Below are 9,072 nucleotides of genomic sequence, written 5' to 3' on the forward strand. Positions count from 1 at the left end.
ATGTCTGACCCATTATCTATATATATTAGAGCAGATGTGGAAAACCACTGTTAGACCTACTCTATACTAATGTAGTTACTGACACCCCATACTGAGGCAGGATTCATACAAACACACATTATTTATTCTCTTAAACATTTTCTTTTTTCACATTTTGAGATTGTGTAATTTCTATAAAGAATATGTGTAATGGTTCAATAGATATAGTTATTTAAATGTCCATAATAATCACATGATCATTTTTGTACATCCTACAATTCAAGATTTAGAGCTGTGTGTTTGTATGAATTCAGCTTGCTATACTTATAGACTTAGATATATTAATCCACTATTTACCCAAACAATGTAACTTGTTTGGGTAAATAAATGGGTTTAATCCTACAAAATAATTATTCAACAATAAAAAAAAAAACACAAAAACATCTAGACATTAATCCAGAGTTCAGTTTCATATGTCTGATATTGTTTGTTAAATCTGGTGACACAAACACAGTCAAAAATTCATTGCTAGCGTGACATGTGGTCCTTTTTGTCTTTGACCAATGATATGCTGGTTACTTGGACCAGTTTAGTATTTCCTGTCACAGAGGAATGTTAAATCCAAAAGACAAAACTGAAAAAATATGTTAATTGCAAACATGTTTTTGCTTAGTCAAATGATTGAAATCACTTGGAAACTGTCACCTTAAAACCTCATTGTAAATATCATCACAAACAGATGTTTTCCACACAGTTAACAAAGCTCCACCACATCTGATAACTGCATATAAATGTAAAAGAAAAAATAAAAATAAAAATAAAACAATTAACACAAGGAAGACTTTTGATTTAATAACTAAGCTTAAAATAAGTGTTACCTTTGAATATTTGTGGGAAAAATCTGATGCTACCCCAAGAATACAAAGCCACACTGGAAACGATAACAGGCTTGCAGCCCTCTGTCTTCCTGGGTGAGGTGCCTGATCAGTAGCAGTGAGTTGACAGAAGTCGGTGTCTGTAAGGGTGGCCAAGCACTGATACTCTGTCCACTTGCGTAGAGTCTAAGAAGCTGGAATGCAGGCACACTGTACGAGCTTGTTCTAAAAAAATACAGAAAAAGGAACATTTTATTTGTGTTAACTAGAAATAAGTTATAAAATGAACAATGTTGAAATACCTTATAGGTGCTGCAGGCCACATAACCAGAATCCAGAGCAATCTCACACTCACATGATGGTGAGGAAAGACATGAGCTCTGCAATGAGGTTTGAATGTTTCAGTTGGGACAGTGAAGAACTCAGAAGACAGCAATACCTGCACAGAGAGACAGAGTAGAAAAAGCATAGATTTGTAATCCATAATGTGAATTAAAACTCAAAAAGTGTTAACAAGTATAATCATTTGAGTGTGTAATTCTTTATGCAATAAACAGGATTTAAATTAATTAAATGAATTAAAAGCACTGACATTTTTTAATCAAAGATAAAGAATCATACCTCTCTCTGCTCTGAGGATCACTGAGCATCTCTGACAGGAAATACAGTTTCCTCAGTATGAGTCATCATTGATGGTCTCAGAGGTGTGTAGTGTGGCAGCATGGTGATGGTCTCCAGATCAGGCAGGAGGTCAGGTGATGGGTGTGTCATCTTCTCCACTGAAGACACACTGGTATGGCAGTTCATAACACAGCAGTCTCCTTGTGGCATGTAGTTATCTGTGCAGTCCAGCACTGATGGATCAGGTTTGGCTCAGCAGTTCATGAAGATGGTGTTAAGATGTTGTTGTTTCAGCTGAGGATGGTGAAGTTCGAAGGTTTTCCCACAAAGGAGACAGGACTGTGTGTGCCCTGTCTGAAAAAAATACATCTACAAAACATAAAGTGCTTTTAACACCACCAACCCACCCTCCCCACCCACCCATCTCAGCCCCAAGTGTCTATGTAATGCTGGTATGGGGTGTCAGTTACTAAATCTAATTAGTGCGTCAGAAAGCGGGGCTACACCTAAAGCCCCGCTTTTGATGTCTTTGTTAATTAGCAGCTTTTTCCAGCTGCTCAGAGAATTCTGACTTGGCCTTTATCCACCCAAACCCAAACCCACCGGATAAAGGCCAAGTCAGAAAAATGGATGCAGAAACTTTCCATGTACTTCTAAATCAGTTTTATACATATTCTGTAAGCTATAAAATGTTTTCTCTACATAATGAATCATTATAGACATCTCTGGTAGCCTAAAGATAGTTTAAAACTTTTAACATTTTTACCTGTAAAACATGATAAGCAAAACCTCATTCATCCCAAAACATTTGATTCTACAAAATTTACTATAATCAAGAAAATATAATTGTCTGTTATTATTCATGTGACCCATAATAAATACCTGCATTTATCTGGGATTTATTTACTATTTCCTATTTGAAAGCCCTTTGAGGGGAAGCTCTCGTTTGTTGAGCTACATACGTCACAGTAAAAAAAGTATCAAAAAGGAGATGACAATTAACATCCATGAAAAAATGCATTAGTAGATTTAGTCATTTAAAACATGAGAATAAAAATAAATTATGTCCGTTTAATACTTTTTGCAGCATATTTCAGATCTGAGCTGCATGATAACAGAAAGCAGATCTCCGGCTCTGCATGAAGTACAGCCATGATTTGGTGAAATGATTAATAACATTGCAATAAGAAAGGGTCTTCTTACAGACAGAGTAGGGAAGACAATATGAAGAAATATAATTATTCAATGAAAAATCTTTTCATGCTCTACAAAAATAAACTCTGTAACAAACATGATCTGTAATTGTTTCAAAACTCACCAGACGACTTCATGATTGGCTGGAGGACAGGACACAAAACACAGGGTTGTGGTAACTGTAATATGTTCTCAGGACACCTGAATAGAGACTTTTCTGTGGCTGAGAAACAAAAATGAGGTCAAGCAGGGTGTTCTTGTCTGTAGTGGCAGAAGTGATCAGCTGTGAATACCCTCTCAACTGAAACTGCTCCAGAATCTGTTTCCTTCCACTCTGTAACTGGTTCTCATTAAAATCTCCACACACAATTATTGGGTGACAGTCCATTATTTCAAGTGAATCTAAAAGACTTACCAGGTTTTGCATGAATGGTGTCAAACTGTAGTCAGGAGGTCTGTACACAACCGCAATGAGCGCAGGAATGGAGCCTGAACCTTTAACACTAAGAACTCAAGATCAGTGACATTATGCAGATACTGTTTTACCTGAACCTGAAAATGATTCCTCAAATACACAACAACTCCACCACCACTTCTGCTGGCCATGTGAGGAAAGTTTGTGTAGGACACATGTCTGTTGCGTTTGAACATGGTGTAGCCGTCCAAATGAAGACTGTCTGCAACAAAGGAGCCTTGGAGGTGAGACTCTGTGAGACACAAAACATCTGCTAAACACATTTCATGATGACTCTTGATGTCACTGATGTGAGATGGCAAACCCTCCGTATTGTGATGGATCAGTGTAAGAGTGTCAGGTCTGCTGGCTGTTTCTCTGACCTGAAGAAGAGGCATCATTTCTTCAACATTGGCTTGTCTCATGGTTTGGGCGCTGCAGTTACCTCGGGATTGGCATAAATCTTGTTCTCATCCAAGTCCTGCAAATAGAGTCCACTGAGAGACGTCACCCTGCTGAGAGCAACATAAGCCATACCTGGTTCAAAAATGTTCCTCATTGAAACTACAGCTGTCTGTGTTGTAAGACCCTGAGTTTTGTGAATTGTGCAGGCGAATGCTAGCTTTACAGGAAACTGTCTGCGTACCGCTCCTTTAAACTTCAGACTCTCCTCTGCTCTCTCAATGTAAACCAGATCATCAGATGCTGCATTAGCACTGCGGTTGTGTCTCATAGGCTGCCGGTTGTCCATTCTGAGCCCCAGTTTAATTATTTGTCCATCATTTTCAGATCTCACCACCTTTATCAGTATACCAAAAGCACCATTGACTAAACCGTTTAGTGTGTCCAAGTTTCTGGTCAGCATCACTCGGGCTCCTTCAGCAACATTCAGGGTGTCGGGTAAATCATTTTGCCCACCTGTAAATGGTTTGTCTCTTCGTGCCATTCTGCCTGTACGTTTATCCTTCTGGAAATCGTCTGCATTGATGATTATAATGTTTGAATGAAGCTTCTTGAGCGTATCTGTGTTGTGGGATTCAACATTCTTGTTGGTGGCATAAATGTGTAAGACCTCAGTTGGACATTCTTCTGGTGCAGTCACAGCCTGTGACAACAAATCTCTGTCGCACTGAGAAAGCTCATCTGTCTTTTCTTTGATTCTAATCCTGTTCAGCATCTCTGCAAAGGCCACATCATCTTTCTGACGCATGATCTCTGTTAGAGTGATCATCTGAAAATGTTCCTGCCATAGGTCAATCTGTTCTGGATCATAAACACAGAGAGGCTTAGACTGTCGCACTGGTGGCAGCTGGTAAAAATCTCCAACAGCTAAAACTGACATTCCACCAAAAGGTCTCTGAGTGCCTTTGATTTGTTTCAGTCTTGCATCCACATAAGCAAAAGGGTTTTGAAACCATTGAAATCTCATCAATAACAATAATTTCAGCATTCATAAGCTCAGATCTGACTTCATCCAGTTGGTTACCAAGTCCTTGAATGGGTGGTTTCAGACTCCTGGGTAGTTTGAGTAGGGAATGTAATGTAGAGCCATTGATAGAAAAAGCTGCTGTCCCGGTAAATGACGTCAGTAAAACAGTTGGATTTGATATGTCAGCTTCTTCTGCATTAGCAGGAGTCTGCTCAGGATCTTTGATGCTTCAGAGTGAATACATTTAATCAGATGTGACTTTCCAGTTCCTGCACCACCGTTGATATAGAAGAAAAATGGATCTGGGTTTAAACCACAAACTCGCTGAATACACCAGTCTCTTATAGCATAGAACACGCAGGCCTGCTTCTGGTTCAGATTCTGATACATTACACGTACCACGGCTGGATCGACTGCAGGTTGTTCTCTGATGGCTTTGATCTCTGTTACAGCATCAGACTGACGACTGTAGTCGGGGACATTCTCCTGTTCGTTCTCATCATCAGAATGTCTCTCAGGAAGATTCTCATCACATTGCAACCTCACAACTTCAGATTCAGGAGCAAGATTACACCATTCATCGATCACAACATCCCTATTCTGTTCAAACTCTTCCAGTGCACTCTCAATATCCTCAGAGTTCTTCTCATACTTGTCTTTATTTCTCTTCACAACCCTTTTCACAGACTCACTGTGGTCTGAACATGGAAGTCGTACAAAACCCGAGTTGTAGAAGGACTGATAGGTTTGGAACCCTCGTGGTTTCAGTTCCTGCTCTGATCTGTGTGGAAGGTAAAGTCTCAACAGTCGTCCATAATATTGCTCAGGATCGTTTTCCTGTGAACAGTGGTAATACCTGATTATAGCTGGTTTATCATTCTTTCGCCTTAGTACAAATCCAAGCTGGTTAAGAAGAGGAAGCACATCTTTTCCTTCATTTGGACCACTCACCAACCGGCACAAGGCAGCAAAATCAGCCAGTGACATTTCCTCATATTCTGGTGTCTCAGGTCTTGATTTGTATTTATCACTCAAACTTGTCATCCAAATATTACAACTGTCATGTGTTGTGGATTCCAGGTAGCTCATCGGGCGACTCATTTTACTGGGTTATCATCTGTTGGTACAAATACAACACTGCGGGAACATTTTTTCATTTTTAGGCCACAGACTCGAGTCACACACTCCTGTGCGCTGATTTCTCTCTTTTTTGAGTAAGCCTGCATCACAGCTCTCATTTCATCACATTCATTGACCGTGTTCTTATCAGAGTTGTCAATAACTGTCTTCAGGTATTCAGAGAGGCCAGATTCTTTCTTCGTTATATATTTACAGAGGTATTCTATACATGAATAGGCATTCAATATTAACGAGACATCTAAATTAGAGTTCAGGCTTCAAGCAGGTGTGGGTTGTAATTGTTGATCCAACAGTCCTTTGGGTCACGTTTCAGAATAAGAGCTGTTTTCTTGTTTATGTCTTGGAGGCATTGCTCATACTCATTCATTGTCAAGTTGCATCGTGACAGAATCTGCTCTATGGTGAGAGAAGCAGCTTCAGGTTCCTTCAGCAGGGTCAACAAAGGTCTGAGTTTGGCTTTTGCAGCTTCAGTGTCTGAATCCTCATCCTGTCTCACAATCATTGTTCTTGTGGCTGGTGGTTTTGGAAACCCAAATCTACAACCAGAGTTTACACTCTTAAAGCATGTTTTTGTGTGGTTTTGCTGTGCTTTTGTAGTTCAGCGACTTTTTGTGCAGTTCAGGTTGTTTTTCTGGATCAGGGAGTTGAGCTGAGATGTATCTGTCCACAAAGTCACAGACAGTTTGGTCATCATCCACATCTACTACTACCTTTTCTCGAATCCACAGCAACATGTGTATATGCGGACTACCTCTGTGCTGGAACTCAACTCTGTAAAAGTAATCAATGATTTCACCAAGGGGCTGTGCAGGAGAAAAAAGCAAATCTCTGAACAAAGCCTCAACACGCTTATCAAACATTCGCATGGTGGTTACTGGATTTGATCTTAGAATTTCACACTTTTCTGACCAGTCCAGGGCTTCAAAATCAACCTCTTCACCTTGTTGTCTCTTTATAGCTTGAATCACTTCAGGCCATCTCATCTCAGCAGCAGAGAAAGTGACAAAGAACTGAGGTGTTCCTATTTGACGGACCATACTGAATAGATCTTTGGTGGTTTTCTGCCAGTAAGCTGGAGTTCCTCTGAGTGGCTGCATAAATCTGATTGCATCTTTATTTCTTACCAGCTTCTCTACTTCTGTCTTACTTTGTAACATTCCTGATGTGATTTTGCGTCCATCTTTGGTCATAGTTTTACCTTTCCTTAGCTGTATTGTCATGCTGGAATTAGCCAGGTGTATTTCAGTGACAAACTGTGAGAAAAACAGGTAATTTGTGTCTTTAGCAAATCTTGCATCAATGTTGAAAAGCCTTGACTTGAAGTAAGCACTTGGTGTGAGTTTAAGACATCTCTTTTCATCCAGTGTATTCTGACCAGTAGGAAACTGCACAGGAAATGCCATGGCTTCCAAATGAGGAGTTCTGAAGAAGCTAACAGGATTGTTTCTTTCTGCAGGCGCCACACAATATGTGTTATCACTGAAACAGAGAATCTCTTCTGAAATGTCTACAGGCTGCAGACAACTTTCTAAAGCAAAACCTCCATTGTTCAAATCACTTTCTGGTTCCTCTGGATTGATTTCCTCTGGTTGTTCATCACAGGATTGCATATTAATATCTTGTTCACTTTCAGACTCACTTTCGCACAAAAGGGCATCTTTTCATAGTTGTCAATTTCCATTAAATCTGCTTCATTATAATCATCACTTGCCATGCTGGCTTCATCACTGCTGTCATCATCAGGTAACGTTGGATCACAAAGCAATGCATCATCTCTGATAACAATATCTGTGTACTGTGGATGAATCTGTTTCAGTTTACGCAGGGCTTGGATCAGTTTAGACCAGGTGACAGTCTGGAACAGCTGATGGCCTTTGTAGCACAGTCGTCTTTTCAGCTTGATCCTCATTATCTGCGATTGGTTTCTGGGCCTCGGTAAACAGTCAACTGTTTGTTGGACTTCAGATGGTACACACACCACATTACCACGTATGAGTCTTTGTCTGCCCTTTGGAAGTGGAATAATCTTTGCAAATGGGATGCATTTGGCAATCAGATGTCTCTCAGAATGTTGAGATCACACAATTCAGCTGGAATATCCTGCAGTTCTAAACCATTGACAGCAGCAAGCCTTGGCATGCGTCCACTTTTGAGGAACTGTGACACGTGTGACAGATATACTCCTTTTTCTCTCAACAGGGAAGCTGCAGTGATCATTACATGCTTCATCACACATATGAACAAATTTACCAGTTAGACACTGCTGAGCTACAGTTTGGTGTTTTGAGTAATTTTCTCTTTTGCAGATTTTCACCTGATTAGGAAAAGAAGCTTTTAGACAAACAGTACAAACATAAGATGGTGCTGACTTAATGTTTGATCTGAAACGAGATATGGCCTCATTCATTAAACTGTTATCTGGATGACACTGTAAACTTTCAGCTGGTCGATGCATCTGACGATATTTTCTTTTTATGTTCACTGCACATCTGATATTATGCATCTGTCTAAAAGAAAAACCGTTCCAATATTTTACTCTCATTCGTTCTCTCATATTGTCCTTGTGTTTCTGCTGAAATTGTCTCTCTTCTCCATAACGTTTAGTGATGTACGATCGTTTTTCTGTTTAAATTCTTCACTTTCTTTATATAGATTATATACATATGACCTCATGTAAGCTTTATGTTTCTCTCTGAATCCAGCACAAGTTCTGTAATTTCTTCTTATACGTTCCTTCTGCTGTTCTTTGAACATAGGAGATTGTCTATAAGATTCTTTATATGTTTTTCTCATACGTTCCTTCTGCTTTTCTCGGAAAATGGGAGATTCTCTATATGTTCTTGTTATCGTTCCTTCTGCTTTTCTCGGAAAATGGGAGATTCTCTATATGTTCTTGTTATACGTTCCTTCTGCTTTTCTCGGAAAATGGGAGATTCTCTATATGTTCTTGTTATACGCTCCTTCTGCTTTTCTCGGAATAAAGAATCTTCTTTATACATCCTTATAACACGTTCTCTTTTTCTCTCTAATTTTAGCACTATCTCTATAGATTTTCTCAAATGTTCTCTCTGTTTCTCTCTATATGTAGCATTGAGTTTATACAGATTATTTTGTACACACTCTTTTTCTTACTGTGATCAGAATCACGAGACTTTCTACTACAATCTTTTTTTTTTGCCTTAAAGCTTTCATCAAAAGTGTATGTCTGTCTTTCTTTCTTTTTCTCATTTTCCTTTCTCTGTGGTAGTTTTTCTTGGACCAATAATCGTCTCCTAATCTTTCTCCTTTGCTGTTTATTATGCTTTAACAGTTTATGTAAAAGTTCCTCTGTTGTCTCAGTTAAACAGGAGGCAATGTTTAAATCATTCTGAGGAACAGAT

This window comes from Oreochromis aureus, unplaced genomic scaffold, assembly GCF_013358895.1.
Source record: "Oreochromis aureus strain Israel breed Guangdong unplaced genomic scaffold, ZZ_aureus HiC_scaffold_2_cut, whole genome shotgun sequence".
Lineage (NCBI taxonomy): Eukaryota > Metazoa > Chordata > Actinopteri > Cichliformes > Cichlidae > Oreochromis > Oreochromis aureus.